The 15,253-nt window shown below is 42.4% G+C and overlaps 1 protein-coding gene across 1 annotated transcript in view; it reads left to right on the top strand.

Moving 5' to 3' along the window:
* Positions 1 to 7,861: 7,861 nt before the first annotated feature.
* The window catches only part of LOC126997077 (PTB domain-containing engulfment adapter protein 1-like), a 79,232-nt gene continuing 71,840 nt past the window's right edge, over positions 7,862 to 15,253 (top strand). The window contains exon 1 of the mRNA XM_050858134.1: positions 7,862 to 8,224. The gene's annotated coding sequence lies outside the window, so the exon portion shown is untranslated. The remainder of the gene's footprint in view (positions 8,225 to 15,253) is intronic.

Raw genomic sequence — 15,253 nt, 5'->3', positions numbered from 1 at the left:
AGAATTGTATTTGTCTGTTGTCGCCGCCAGTCTGCTTGATTCCCTCCGCTGCTGCCTCACAAATGCCCTTTATACAGCCACTATCTCGCATAGATGATGTGGTCAGGGTTTTCACAATAGGTTATCAGGCTTACTTCAATATATTCATCTTGGTTTATCCCACGAGCTTCAGGTGGCTGGGATTCCCTCTCGGCATGAAGACAAAAGTTAAGGTTAAGTTGAGGGCAAACCCTATATAACTGCGCGTGACCTCGCTGCTCATCTCCGTCGCATTGTCCTTTGAGCCTCTGGTGGAAAGTACCCATTACCCGGGACACAGGGGCCTGGGACATCTGGTGCATATCTGTGTGACATCTGCGTGTGTTATGTGTGTGGCTCATACTGAATGGGAGAGCGGGAAGGCAATAAAATTCGAAACAGAACAATTGCTTGTCATGTTCCTGATTGAGTAAAGGTGAAAATGTAGTAACTTAAGAAAATAAAATTCTCATCAATACGATTTAAAGATTTGAAGATGCTGCTTCTCGACAGGGCTGGGAAATCGAAGTACATTACGAAAGTAGTCCTATTATAGTCGCCGTGGGTAAGTGTATAACTTATAAATGGTGTAGATTTGAAGAATGAAGAGAAGGAAGAATACAAAAATAATAAAAGAAGTGAAAAAGAATGGAGAAGGAAGAATAAAAAATAATAAAAAAAAGGTGGAAAAGTGAAAAAGAATGAAGAGAAGGAAGAATACAAAAATAATAATAAAAAAGTGTAAACGTAGCTTATGGAACTTAACAAAGGTGTTGTAACTGACATTTCGAAGATGAAAATTCAACACGAGTGATAATGTCAGTCTTCACTCCTGAGTCTTGGATAGCGCGACACACCAAGTCTCGACGGAAATAATGACACACCCAGAGACGGACACTGCCATATTAAATGAAATAAAAAACTGAAACGGTAAGCTGAGAAGTAATATTAAACGAGGAGATTTATGGATAAGAAAACTAGCCTTAGTTTAGTGAATAACAATAGATTTTCTTTTTAATCGTGCAAATGGAAACAATACTGAAGTTTGCTGTTGTGCTCTCTCTCCGGTCATCTGTGCAGGCGTCCCAAGGCGAGCGACACGCTAAAAATGAAGATGGCCGCGACACGCCCATTTGGGTCGGCATCCCCACGTTCCCCGAGGTGAGGCCTGCGGGTAGACAACATGTAGAAGGCATTAGAAGGATTGATTCATCAGTACCATAGTCACTGTGCACCAAAATAACCCAGAAGCCTCGCATCCTCTGCCACAGAGATTAGCGCTGACTGGATGGAAGACAGGAGGTTGGAGTGAGACGTCCATATAGGTCCATATTCTGAAACGTATCGGGCTCCCATTGCGACCATTTTACAAGGCCGCAGAGAAGATTAACCGGGTTCTCATGGGTGATTCATAATGCAGAAGTCGGATGAATCTATCACTAGGATCACAAAACAGTCCATGAATATCCCAACTACTTCTACGAGAGGCTCTTCAAACAGGCGTGCGATGGTGCCGATAGGCTCAAGAATACGGGCTGTGTTACCTTGCAGCAAGGGTGAGGGAGGGGGCGGCAAAGGTGCCGATACGCTCAAGAATACGGGCTGTGTTACCTTGCAGCAAGGGTGAGGGAGGGGGCGGCAATGGTGCCGATACGCTCAAGAATACGGGCTGTGTTACCTTGCAGCAAGGGTGAGGGAGGGGGCGGGGCTTTTGGACAAATTTAGTGCCCGACGGCTATGGTAAAAGTACTGCTGATTTCCAAGTCACAAGAAAAGAGAATAACTAAATGCCAGTCAAGGTTTTGCTTCTGTCTTGTTACATTTAAACAAGAGAGGAGCTGATAGACAATTACTAAGTACATCAGCAACACCCCAAGGAAGCATGGTGAGGCTTGACGAATTTATACTTGCAACATTATCTTTAATTACTAATTTGAATAAGGAAAGTTATACGTCTTGAGAACCGAGTGTTTCACCCTTTTTTTATGGTTACTTTCATGTTGTTTAAGAAAAACTTTCCTCGTCATCCTAGTTCGTTGTGGTCAACTTTTTCAGGTCAACTAAAAACAATGTGTCACACACAGGAAATCGTTGCCTACTCACCTCGCGGCGCTCGCGTCCAGGGAAGGGCATCCTGCCTGTGGGGTAACGTGTGAAATGACAGAGTAAATACTAAACAAAAATGAAGAGTTTGAATATACTCATATTGTGACTCAGACTTTGCCACCATGACACGTAGGAAGAAATTCTAACATATCGTTGTTGGTATATATTTTTCTTTGTACGGGGAACACTTTAAGGCATTTTTTTCCATATAATCTATCTTATACTTAACTATTGCTTTCTTTCTGTCCTTGTAAAATAATTATAGAGAAATCGTAAACATATTCATCAGCATGTATTTATTTAAAAGCTACCGTGATGCTAAGTAAGTATTAGACAGAATAAAAAATGGAGTCTGAATGTATTATTTCTCTAGAGTCCTCTTGGACCTGAGCCAGGCACAATAAGAGCTGTTTGAATACCAACCTGCCTCCACGGCGTGCCCGGACCCCAGCACCATCACCAGCACCACCGCCAGGAGCACGGACAGCCACGCCAGGCACCGCATGGTCAGCTAGTTCGAAGGAGCCTTCTGTGCCTTCTTCTGGAAATGAGGAGAAAAGGAGTCAGAGAACTTTCTTTGTCCTCTGTCGCCGCCGGTCAGCTTGATTCCCGCCTCTGCTGCCTCTTAAATGCCCTTTATACAGCCACTGCCATGAGTAGATGAGGTCGCCATGGTTTAACCCAAGAAATTATCAGACTTTCTTTTATATCTATCGGGTATATCCCACGAGCTTCAGGTGGCAGGAATTCCCTCTCGGCAAAACCCTCAAGCGGCTTGGTTGCAGATGATGGCTGCTGATCCACCAATTGACGAAACTTCACCCTCTCTTGCAGAAGTGAGATAGGCTGTGAGGAAGTTGAAGGGTGGAAAAGCAGCTGGAATCTGTAATATCAGTTCAGAGATGTTGATGGCTGGGGGTGAAGCCATGATCCGTGTGTTGCATGCGGCGCTGTCTGTCGTGTGGCAGTCTGGTGCCATTTCTTTTGACTGGAAAAGGGGGTTGTTTTTTCCTATTTAGAAAGGGAAATGGTACCGACAGGACTGCAACAATTATCGTGGTAGTTCACTGCTCAGTGTGTCGGCCAAGGTGCTCGCTCATCTACTGCTCATGCGAATTCGATCTCAGTTTCAGAAACCTGAGCAATCCGGGTTCACGCACTGCAAGTCAACAATTGACCGGATCCTAGCACTTCGCGTCCTCGTGGAACGCCGACGTGAGTTTCGACAGGGGTTGCTCGCAGCTTATATCAATTTCAAGAAGACTTTTGAGTCAGTGCATCGTGAGTCACTCTGGGATATTCTGCGGATCCGTGGGATTCATGCACGGATTGTTGACCTGATGACTGGCTGTTACCTTGGGACTGAGAGTGCTCTGAAGTGTTCGGGAAGTGTTTCTGTTTTTTTTTTCTTTTAATTCAGGAGTGAGGCAGGGGTGCGTCCTTGCTCCATCACTTTTCAACACTTGCATGGACTGGGTATTGGGTAAAGTTGCTGATCAAATTCGTTGCGGAGCACTTGTTGGCGACATTAAGGTCACTGATCTTGTTTTTACGGACCATGCTGTACACCCCGTGGAATTGCTGGAGGTCCCGGTGATGGCTCTCGAAGTGCTGCATAAGGAAGCAAAGCCTCTGGGACTGAAGATCTCCTGGGTCAAAACCAAGGTTCAGTCGTTTGGAGGCTTGCTGGATGACACAGTTCAGTCTGTTCATGCATGTGGTGAGGATGTCGAAGTCACCAAAAGCTTCACATACCTTGGTAGCGTAGTGCATAACAATGGAGGGTCTCACCAGGAAGTCACTCGACAGATTGGACTGGCCCATGGTGTTATGAACTCGCTTAATACGAGTATATGGTTTTGTCGATATCTCGGCAGGCGGACAAAGATTCGAATCTTTAAGTTACTTGTGCTCCTTGTCTTACTTTATGGCTGTGAGGCATGGACACTGAATAGTGACTTGGAGAGGCTTGTCGATGCCTTTGGTACCAAGTGCCTTCGCAGGATCATGGGGTATCGCTGGGATGACTTTGTATTAAACCAGTGACTACTCCGTGAAACTGAATTAAGGCCTGTTACCAGCTGAGTCCGTGAACGCCAACTCCGGCTATGGGTACGTGGCGTGCCTCCCGGACGCCGATCCTGCTCACAGAGTTGTTTCTGTACGAGACACTCTTGAGTAGAGGAGACCAAGGGGACGCCCTCGTAACTCATGGCTGGGGCAAATCAGCCGATCCTGGCGGGAGAGACTTGGGATGGACAGGGCAGCTGCATGGGAGCTTGCTCGGGAGGACCGCCGGGAGCATGGATAGCGAGTGAGTGAAGCGACGCGCCACCGGGCGTATACTCTCCATTAGCTAGTTATGAGGACAGACGTTAAGGTAGAATTGGGGGCATACGCTATAGCTACGCATGGCCTCGGTGCTCATCTCCGTCACGTTAGCCCTTGAGTCTGTGAAGGGAAGAACCCATTACCGGGACACAGGACCAGTGAGACAATTGGGTTACCACAGTTTATCTTCCCCAGGTTTCCCCAGGAACCCATTTATCGACCAGCTGGAAAGGGAGGATGAACAGCTAGCTGCTCGCCTATCGCCGGGGAAGGGATTCGAATCAGGGCCTTCTGATTCGTAGACTGGCACGCTAATTACTGCAGTACTGAGGAGTTGTGGACAACTGATGATGGAAATTCTTACTCCCACCAAAATTTACATTACCGTGGAGTAAGCATTGCTTCAGTGGGTGGCGGCAAACCCTTGAACCCACCACCTCTTCCCAACATCACATGCTCGCCGTTCTCCAGTCTAGTCACTTCGAGTTTCTTTCATCATGGAGAAAATGAAATGGTAGTGAGCAATACATCAGTCTAATTCACTGAAACGCACACCACCACAATCAAAATAGATATAGAAAATATTTTACTTCCCATCCTGGTTTTTTTTTATTGATGCAAGCTTATACCTCAAAATCTTCAGAAAAAAAAAAAAGAAATACATGAAGCGTAATTGATTTTTTCCGATGGCTCACCCGGAATCTCAACGTAATGCAAGTATGTTTTCGTAGGGCTGTTTTCCTTAGCTTATTCACCTGAAATCCCTGGCATGCATCACTCGAGGCACGGTACATAATAGCCTAATACTATCGTAGTAACACCCAAACGAAGCATGATAAGGGTTGACAAACTAATATTAGCAAAATTATCTTTAACTACTAAGCTGAATTGGCAAAGAACTCTACTCTTGAAACACGCGGCCGTCGCCTTGAAGACTTAGTGAGAAGAGACCTAGAGAGTATTAATCGTGGGAGCCGATGAGTAATGCAAACGTGGCTTAGTGTGTCCGTAGAGTTTATTGTGTCGCTAACCAGATAACGTTCTACCCGTGACACGCTGATTGTTTTGTAGGCATTGTAAAGTTGATGGCAATCTGGTGAAAATCTTGCTGAAAAACCTTCTGGGGATTAGTCTGCCGGTTCTAAATGTGGCAGGAGATTTACTGAGACTTTCTGTTGTTGTCAAGTGCCTGAGGTGGCCAGCAGGTGTTGCTCCGGGTAAACCCAACATTGGAATTTCTAACCTCTCAATAATCTTTGTTTACATTAATGTTTCTGTTATTATTAGACTTTTATCATGCTTCTTCTTCTTCTTCTTTTTCTTCTTCTTCTTCTACTCTTCTTCTTTTTCTTCTTCTTCTTCTACTCTTCTTCTTCTTCTTCTTCTTCTTCTTCTTCTTCTTCTTCTTCTTCTTCTTCTTCTTCTTCTTCTTCTCTTTTTTCTACTTCTTCTTCTTCTTCTTCTTCTTCTTCTTATTATTATTATTATTATTATTATTATTATTATTATTATTATTATTATTATTATTATTATTATTATTATTATTATTATTATTATTATTATTATTATTATTATTATTATTATTATTATTATTATTATTATTATTATTATTATTATTATTATTATTATTATTATTATTATTATTATTATTATTATTATTATTATTATTATTATTATTATTATTATTATTATTATTATTATTATTATTATTATTATTATTATTATTATTATTATTATTATTATTATTATTATTATTATTATTATTATTATTATTATTATTATTATTATTATTATTATTATTATTATTATTATTATTATTATTATTATTATTATTATTATTATTATTATTATTATTATTATTATTATTATTATTATTATTATTATTATTATTATTATTATTATTATTATTATTATTATTATTATTATTATTATTATTATTATTATTATTATTATTATTATTATTATTATTAATATTATTATTATTATTATTATTATTATTATTATTATTATTATTAATATTATTATTATTAGTGGTAGTAGTAGTAGGGGAGGAGGTGATGATACGGACCACTTTTTTTCAGGCGAAAACACCAATTTTAGAGGGAAAAATAGAGCTCCCATTTCACTTTTTTTTTTTACACGTATGGTTGGTCTTAATGCTCATAATCTTTTCTCACTTCCATCAAACATAGTGCCTTCTAACCAGGGGGCTACGCATCCCTGGACCCCCCCCGCATATATGTGACTTATTTCAGTGAGGAGGTATTTCTCGCAACACCGGCTGCACCGTCGCCAGAGGAGGCGACGCGCTTTCGTCAACATTATCCCCTATTTTCAAGAGTAAAAAAAAAGTCCTTGCATTGGATTTTCAAAGCGTTTCCATAACTGTTAAAGGTTTGTAGAAAAGATATAAGAAGAGCTACTGATGTTTCATAAGGTAGGTAATGAGATACTGGCACGGTCCTAAAACGAATCTTAACCCAAAACTGTACCGCAGATTCCAAGTGGGGTCTGACTAAACTATTGTAGAGTGGAAGTATTACATCTTTATTCTTGAATAAAAAGTTTTTTTTAATGAAGCCCAACGTTCTGTTCGCTTTATTTGCTGCATCGATGCATTGCTGTGAGAATTTGAGGTTTGACGCGATTTTGACCCTCAAGTCCTTAACGCATTGAACGCACAGAGTTAAATAACAGAGGTATATAACTCTGTGATTGAACGCTTTTGAGTTTTGCGCCTCGAGAGAGAGAGAGAGAGAGAGAGAGAGAGAGAGAGAGTTTACAGGTTTACATAGAAAATCAGACCACACAGACCCCATGGTCCAGACTTGGTGGTCTGTCCTTAAACCTAAGTGATTTTACATTAATCAGAAGACTCCAAAACGTTGCATTTCTACTCAAGTTAAAATTACGTTGAAGGAGAGAGAGAGAGAGAGAGAGAGAGAGAGAGAGAGAGAGAGAGAGAGAGAGAGAGAGAGAGAGAGAGTGTGTGTGTGAGACTGAGAGAGAGAGAGAGAGAGAGAGAGAGAGAGAGAGAGAGAGAGAGAGAGAGAGAGAGAGAGAGAGAGAGAGAGAGAGAGAGAGAGCAAGGCGCTTGAGTGTACGGGAATGTTGAAGTTTGATGAGTTGCCCCTTGAAAGGCGTCCGCACGACCATTCCCGCCGCTGGTGCCGCAGGTCAAGAATTCAAGTGAATAAAGTTCGGATATATGCGCCCCGACAGATTGGAGGAGGAACACGGGGGAATAAGCATTGTGTTAAGACTGTATGGTTGTAAAGAGGAAGCAGTGAAGTTATAAATGTTAGTACCATTCACAAAAATATTCCTGGCGCAGTGCTGGGGAAAAAGAATTTGAAGCAGTAAAAGAGAACTGAAAAGAAAAAAAACTAAAGTATTGGAAACAGTTACAAGCAGGTAGAAAAGAGAAATGCAGAGTCCAGTAAGTCAAAGTGAAGAAAACAAAGAAGAAAACAGGAGAGCAAAAGTCAGTCAGTGAAGGCAAAGTGTATAGGCCTATAGAGACACAGAGCTCTGGGCAGGGTGAAGTATGTAAGTGTGCACAGTAAAGTAACAAGAGTGCATAGTGAAGTATATAAGTGTGAAGAAGAATCAAAGAGGACCTAAGAAGCGATACAAAGCGGAACAGCTCAAAAGAAGAAGAAGAAGAAGGTGTGTGTGTGTTGTGGTGCTGGCGGCGGACGGGGAGCTCTTGGCATTTTCTTTACTCTGGCGTGGACGGGCAAGCTTCACCTTCGTAGCCGAGCCCCTGGTGAGTGTGTGGGCGTAGGTGCAGGGCGAGGGCGAGGGGGCGTGTGTGGGGGGCGGCGAGCAGCGGTGTCCCTGAGGTGGCCAGGTAATGTTCCCCCGTACCTGGCACACCTGGGCAAGGTCTCACCGCCTTGAATTCTGCCGCTGATGCTTGGTGATACTGTGCTGTGCCCTGGCTGTCTTGTGTGTGCTGCTCCCTGTGCCGCTCTGTTCTGTATTAGACGTTTCCCTTCCATAACCTGCTAAATAGAGGCTGATAAGACGAGTGGCCAGTATTGGAAGAGTAACGGGGGACTGTTTGGCTGACCTGAGCAGCCTACTTCAGAGACACAGACTATTCATTCATTGATAAAATATGGGGCTGTGTTGGGATTCTGGGATACAGACAATACTGTTGCCGCAGAATTGCTTCATTCAATCTATAAAGCATCAGTGCAGTGTGTGCCTTTACCACACAGTTTCCCTGTTCTTCATAACCCTCCACACACCCAGGTGTTTTAAGTTTGTTAAAGTGGAGGGGAACAATGTCTTTTGTTTTTCTAACATTTTGTGCCGGTGCAGTATATATGAGGCATCAGTTAAACGAGAAATATGGTAAAGCAGTATAAGATATCTTAGTATGGGAATTATTCTTGTGGGGGTAATGATGAAGGGGCTTAGTGATTCTCTACAGTTGCCATAAGTAAATATTTGTTGAAGATCACTCACGGATATTATCATAGACAAAGCTATGTTTCTCTGACATTATGATTTGTATGTATATTCGGGAACAGGCCTCTGTGTACCATTGGCTGCTACGTTCCAGCAGCTGATATGTACCACTGGTGGCTGCTATGCACCGCTGCTGCTATGTACCATCAGCGGCTGCTATGTACTGTCATCAACTACTATGTGCAATTAACCAAATAGGCTATATAGACCTACTGTCTTTTGTTTTTTATTTGTTATACTGTATATTGACAGCAGTAGCACAGAAAAAAAAGCTATCATTCACGTAGTTTATTATTTACTTCAAAACTTTTTAAGTCAGTGTATGCTTAATCTTATTGATTTTTTTTATAGACAAACTTTCTTTAGAATATGCAATTGTATTTCATGCAAATATTGATATAAAAAAAAAAATCTTGGATGCTGTGCCAATAAAGACTGATGAAAAAATTTCTCACTTGATTTTATCTAATAAAGACTGATGAAAAAAATTCTTATTTGATTTTATCCCCCTACTTGGTAGCTGGTACATAGTAGCCTTGTTTGGTACATAAAAGCTGAAGCAGTGGTACACAGGAGCGGGTACATAGCAGCCTTGCATTAGTACATATAAGCCAAAACAGTGGTACATAGCAGCTTGAATTCATATATTCTATTGATTTGAAAACCATATTTATTGCAAATAAATATTTTTAAAATTTTTTGTAGTTTCCTCTGAGGGCCATTCTTACAGTAACTGTTGTCTCCGAATGTTCGGAAGACGGTCCCTAACACGTTTGGGTGGCTTCTACAGTAGTAGTAGTAGTAGTAGCAGTAGTAGTAGTAGTACTAGTACGACTTCTACTACTGTAGAAGCCACCCGAACGTGTTAGGGACCATCTTCCGAACATTCGGAGACGACTGTAAGAATGGCCCTCAGTCACCATGCATTTGTTTAGGGAGCTTAACAACAAATTTTCCAAGCCTCATAGGTATCTTTCCAGTGTGCCATTCATCTTCAACAAGGTCATTTCTCCACACCCTATAAGCTTATGAGTTTCACTGAGCTCCCATTTCACATTTTTTTTTACAAGTATGGCTGGTCTTAATGCTCATAATCTTTTCTCACTTCTATCAAACATAGTGCCTTCACAAACTAAGTGCCTATGAGTTTTTTAATTCACAAGACTACATATGGATATGTTAGCCATAAACATAGACTGACGAATTTCATCATCCATAAAGTTGAAGCCCACATCCATGTTGGTTACTATTCTATATGTTTCTCTAATGATCATGCTTATTACTTCCTTAGTGATTGGCTTTTATTCTGTGTAATCACACCCAAAACTTTTTCCACTTTTGCTTTACATTGATTTTATTTCCCATCCTCTACCACTATTTTGGGGTTACAGTAGCCACCCCTGTCTCCAAAATGTGACATTAACACTGAATCCTATACTCCACAGGTTGCTGTAGTTATAAATCGGTTTACTTGGATGCAATTTTTTTGCAACAATTGGGCATTTCTCACAAACATGTTCATGTAGCTATTTCATTAATAGGGGCATACTCTGGGGAGTACCTACATCACCTCGTACCCACCCTACGACGCCACGCCCAGGGGTTCCGCCAGGCAAATCCATGCAGGTCCCCTTTTCATCCTTATGGCAGGATCTGTTGACCTGCTCAAGCCATAAACTTTGTGTGCACCCCCTTGGATGACTGAGCAAGGGCAAAATCTGGGTAGTGTGCCACATGCCTGTTTAGCTAGAGTTGATGTTCATGGACTATGCCTATCTTTAGTAATAGTTTAAGAGGCATGGGAGTCAGTGCCCTTAAAGGCTGCCTATTTTTTTGTCTCAGTCTTAAACCGGTCGTATTTATTTTTAAAGGTGTTTACACTTGCTCGTGACCACATCATCGGGGAGACTATTCCACCGGTCTATAATTTTCGTGGTGAAGAAATTTTTTCTGTGTGTTGTTCTGTGCCTGGGCTTTGCTAGTTTCAGGCTCTAATCTCTGGTGTGGTGCTGAGTTGGTCCTGCAAGTTGCAGGAAATATCCATCCCAGACTGAGGCCATGGATGACATGATTCTTGTAGGTTTGAATCATGTCTCCCCGTTTCCTCCTCTCCTCCAGTGATGTTAGGCCAAGGCAAGTCAGCCTCTCCTCATAGGGCAGTTGTGACAGCTCCGGTGTGGTGTCGTCAGACTCCCCGTATCGTGAGACATCCCATCCTGAATACATACATGACTTTCGACACAGTACCTACCGTGTCTTATGTCAATTGCTTGTTGGGATCTGTCCTACCCAAGTTTATTTATATTATTATAAAAGCAGATGATGGTGTATGTATGTATTATAACCAGGGGTGTGGAGTCGGTGGGGTTGGCTACTTTTGGCCAGTCGGAGTCGGTAAAAATACCCCCGACTCTGACTCCTTAACGTAATCATTTATCGTGTAATGTAGTTGTGACTTTTTTTTCTTTTACATTATCTAGATGTTGTCTATATTGAGTACACATAATTTGGGTATAAATACATGTAAGAAAAAGGACCTCAAGAGAGTCTACCGGCACTTTAGGCAGCGTCTAAAATAAAAATAAAAAGATTTGCAATAGAGGAGGAGGGGCATGGGGGTCGGAGTCGGAGTCAGAAAATTTTAACTCCGACTCCACACCCCTGATTATATCTAGGATATCAACAATCACTTCTTCTTGTGACCTGTTCTGTTTTGCATCGCTTTTTAGGTCCTCCTTGGTACTTTTTTACACTTAGGTGCTTCACTTAGTTACTCTGTGATAGTAAAGATTGGGTATGCAATGCAGGGGTGTGGAGTCGGAGTCGGTGGAGTCAGCTACTTTTGGTCGGAGTCAGAGTCGGTAAAAATATCTCCGACTCCTTTACATAATCAATGCTCGTATGACGTACTTGGCTTCACTACTAGAACAGTGTTGCCAATTTACAAAAATTTTACACAAATTTGTCTGAGAGGTAAGTTTTTATATGAGCTTATGTGAGAAGATTTTTTTTTTTAAATCATGTACTATGGATTTGTTTTTTTTTATGGAAATGTGGATTATTATACTGTGAATTAATGAGATAAATTACTAGAGCTAGATGATGTCATATAAGACATACCCAATGACACGTGCCGTACTGGACGAGTCTGATTCCTGTAATTTACTCGTGTGCGTCTCCACTCAGCACTGAATCTGTGCTAGGCTACTCAGAGCTCAGCATTGGGTTGTCGTTTAAGTACAGCCTGTTCATTATGAGGTCTAGATGTCCAGTTAATGCTAAACAAAAAAGGTCAGGCTGAATCTGTGATCGTTGCGTGAATCGTAGTGTACGTAGTGTGAACCGACCGAGTGTGGCAAATGTGCAGTGTGGCATGGTGTGGATGAGTGTTATGTTATATGATGTGGCTGGGTGGTGTGTGGTTTGGTGTGGCTGAGTGTGATGTGTGATGTGGCTGTGGCTGTGACAAGTAATATGGTGTGGTGTTGCTGAGTGTGGTGTTGCTGGGTGTGAGGTGTGATGTGATGTTGCTGGGTGTGGTGAGATGTTGTGTGGCTGTGTGTGATGTGGTGTGGTGTGGCTGGGTGCAGTGTGATGTGTGGTGTGGTATGGGTGGGTGTGGTGTAAGGTGTGATGTGGTTGGGTATGGTGTGAGTCATGGAGTGACTGGATGTGATGTGTGTTATGCGGCAGGGTGTGGTGTGACCCTAATATAGGTGTGATGTATCGTGGGGTGTGACTGGGTGTGATGTGTGATGTGGAGTGACTGGGTGTGGAGGCAGTGACACCTCTCAAGGTTAAAACGTCATTACAGGCCTTATAATGCAAAAATTTTTCTAGATTGTACCACAAAGCCGCTCTTGTGCACAAATTTTCCCTGTCCCGATTCGTCATGCGAGATACATATATCTATTACGCCATCTGTAGGATATGTTGATCTTCCTTTGCTTTTATGATTGATAAGGGAGTGGATGGAGGAAGGATTATATACTATAAAGTACCTATATAATCCTTGGGATGGAGGAGGCAGTGGTGCCTCTCAAGGTTAAAGTGTCAATGTAATGCAAGAATTTTCCTAGTTTGCATGACAAAGCCAGTGTTGTGCACAAGTTTTCCCAGTCCCGCGGGAAGCCTTGTAGCACCAGTGTGTGTTGGGTCATTTTCTGTTTCAATACATCACCCCACCCTACGATGCCACGCCCAGGGGTTCCGCCAAGCAAATCCATGCAGGTCCCCTTTTCATCCTTGTGGCAGGATCTGTTGACCTGCTCAAGCCATAAACTTTGTGTGCACCCCCTTGGATGACTGAGCAAGGGCAAAATCTGGGTAGTGTGCCACATGCCTGTTTAGCTAGAGTTGATGTTCATGGACTATGCCTATCTTTAGTAATAGTTTAAGAGGCATGGGAGTCAGTGCCCTTAAAGGCTGCCTATTTTTTTGTCTCATTCTTAAACCGGTCGTATTTATTTTTAAAGGTGTTTACACTCTTGCTCTTGACCACATCATTGAGGAGACTATTCCACCGGTCTATAATTTTTGTGGTGAAGAAATTTTTTCTGTGTGTTGTTCTGTGCCTGGGCTTTGCTAGTTTCAGGCTCTAATCTCTGGTGTGGTGCTGAGTTGGTCCTGCAAGTTGCAGGAAATATCCATCCCAGACTGAGGCCATGGATGACATGATTCTTGTAGGTTTGAATCATGTCTCCCCGTTTCCTCCTCTCCTCCAGTGATGTTAGGCCAAGGCAAGTCAGCCTCTCCTCATAGGGCAGTTGTGACAGCTCCGGTGTGGTGTCGTCAGACTTCCTGTATCGTGAGACATCCCATCCTGAATACATACATGACTTTCGACACGGTACCTACCGTGTCTTATGTCAATTGCTTGTTGGGATCTGTCCCACCCAAGTTTATTTATATTATTATAAAAGCAGATGATGGTGTATGTATGTATTATAACCAGGGGTGTGGAGTCGGTGGGGTTGGCTACTTTTGGCCAGAGTCGGAGTCGGTAAAAATACCCCCGACTCTGACTCCTTAACATAATCATTTATCGTGTAATGTAGTTGTGATTTTTTTTTCTTTTACATTATCTAGATGTTGTCTATATTGAGTACACATAATTTGGGTATAAATACATGTAAGAAAAAGGACCTCAAGAGAGTCTACCGGCACTTTAGGCAGCATCTAAAATAAAAATAAAAAGATTTGCAATAGAGGAGGAGGGGCATGGGGGTCGGAGTCGGAGTCAGAAAATTTTAACTCCGACTCCACACCCCTGATTATATCTAGGATATCAACAACCACTTCTTCTTGTGACCTGTTCTGTTTTGCATCGCTTTTTAGGTCCTCCTTGGTACTTTTTTACACTTAGGTGCTTCACTTAGTTACTCTGTGATAGTAAAGATTGGGTATGCAATGCAGGGGTGTGGAGTCGGAGTCGGTGGAGTCAGCTACTTTTGGTCGGAGTCAGAGTCGGTAAAAAATGGTACCAGACTGCCATGCAGCAGTCAGGACTTCATGCAACCAATGAATCATGGCCTCACCTCCAGATTTGAGCAGGTCTTTAATGATGTTACAAATACCAGCTGCCTTTCCACACCTCAGCCTTGCCACAGCCTCTCTGGCCTCACCAAGAAGAGGGCAGGGTCTCATTAATGGGAGGATTAGCATCCACTATTTTGTAACCCAGCAGTTGGGAGCTGCCCACTCGGAGGGTGCGCAGTACACAACTGCTCAAAGTACTCAGCCCAATGAGCTCTGAACCCATCCATGTCTGATATGATTTGGGACTGTCACTGCATACTCATGGACACATGCCAAGTCTTTCAGCCTCTGGAGATGAAATGGAGCCAAGCTACATCTTGACATTCCTCATCACTTGATGTGAAGCTTGAATATTGCATCAAGTCCATGATCAGTTGCAAAGAAAACCCTGCCGTTCTGAATGATCCCCCAGTGAACACTTATATACAGGGATATAGTCAATCTCTTTAGCTACCCCTCTGGTATTGCTATACCAAATCCAGTTGTACAGCTCAGGTCTCTGGCACCAGAACCTGCTATTCTCAACCCCCTGGATCTGGCAAAATTAAGGAGAGCTGTTGGTCTTCCTGGTATCAGAGTCACAGGGACCAACATTTAACTCCTAGCAAACTCCTGCAGTTCCAGTAGTAGCATTAAGGTCGCCCTAAGCAATGAGTGTCCCGAGGGGGCACTGTTCTAATATGGAGTCAAGTGGGCATAGAATATCTCCTCTTCAGTTTCACACATCTCAGTAGGAGCGTACACTGCAAAAAGAGAAATTAAGACCAGACAAGGTGCCTCA

This window comes from Eriocheir sinensis, chromosome 11 (assembly GCF_024679095.1).
Source record: "Eriocheir sinensis breed Jianghai 21 chromosome 11, ASM2467909v1, whole genome shotgun sequence".
In the NCBI taxonomy this organism is placed as follows: Eukaryota; Metazoa; Arthropoda; class Malacostraca; order Decapoda; family Varunidae; genus Eriocheir; species Eriocheir sinensis.
The sequence above is the reverse complement of the archived record's forward strand: the minus strand, read 5'-3'. Positions and strand labels throughout refer to the sequence as shown.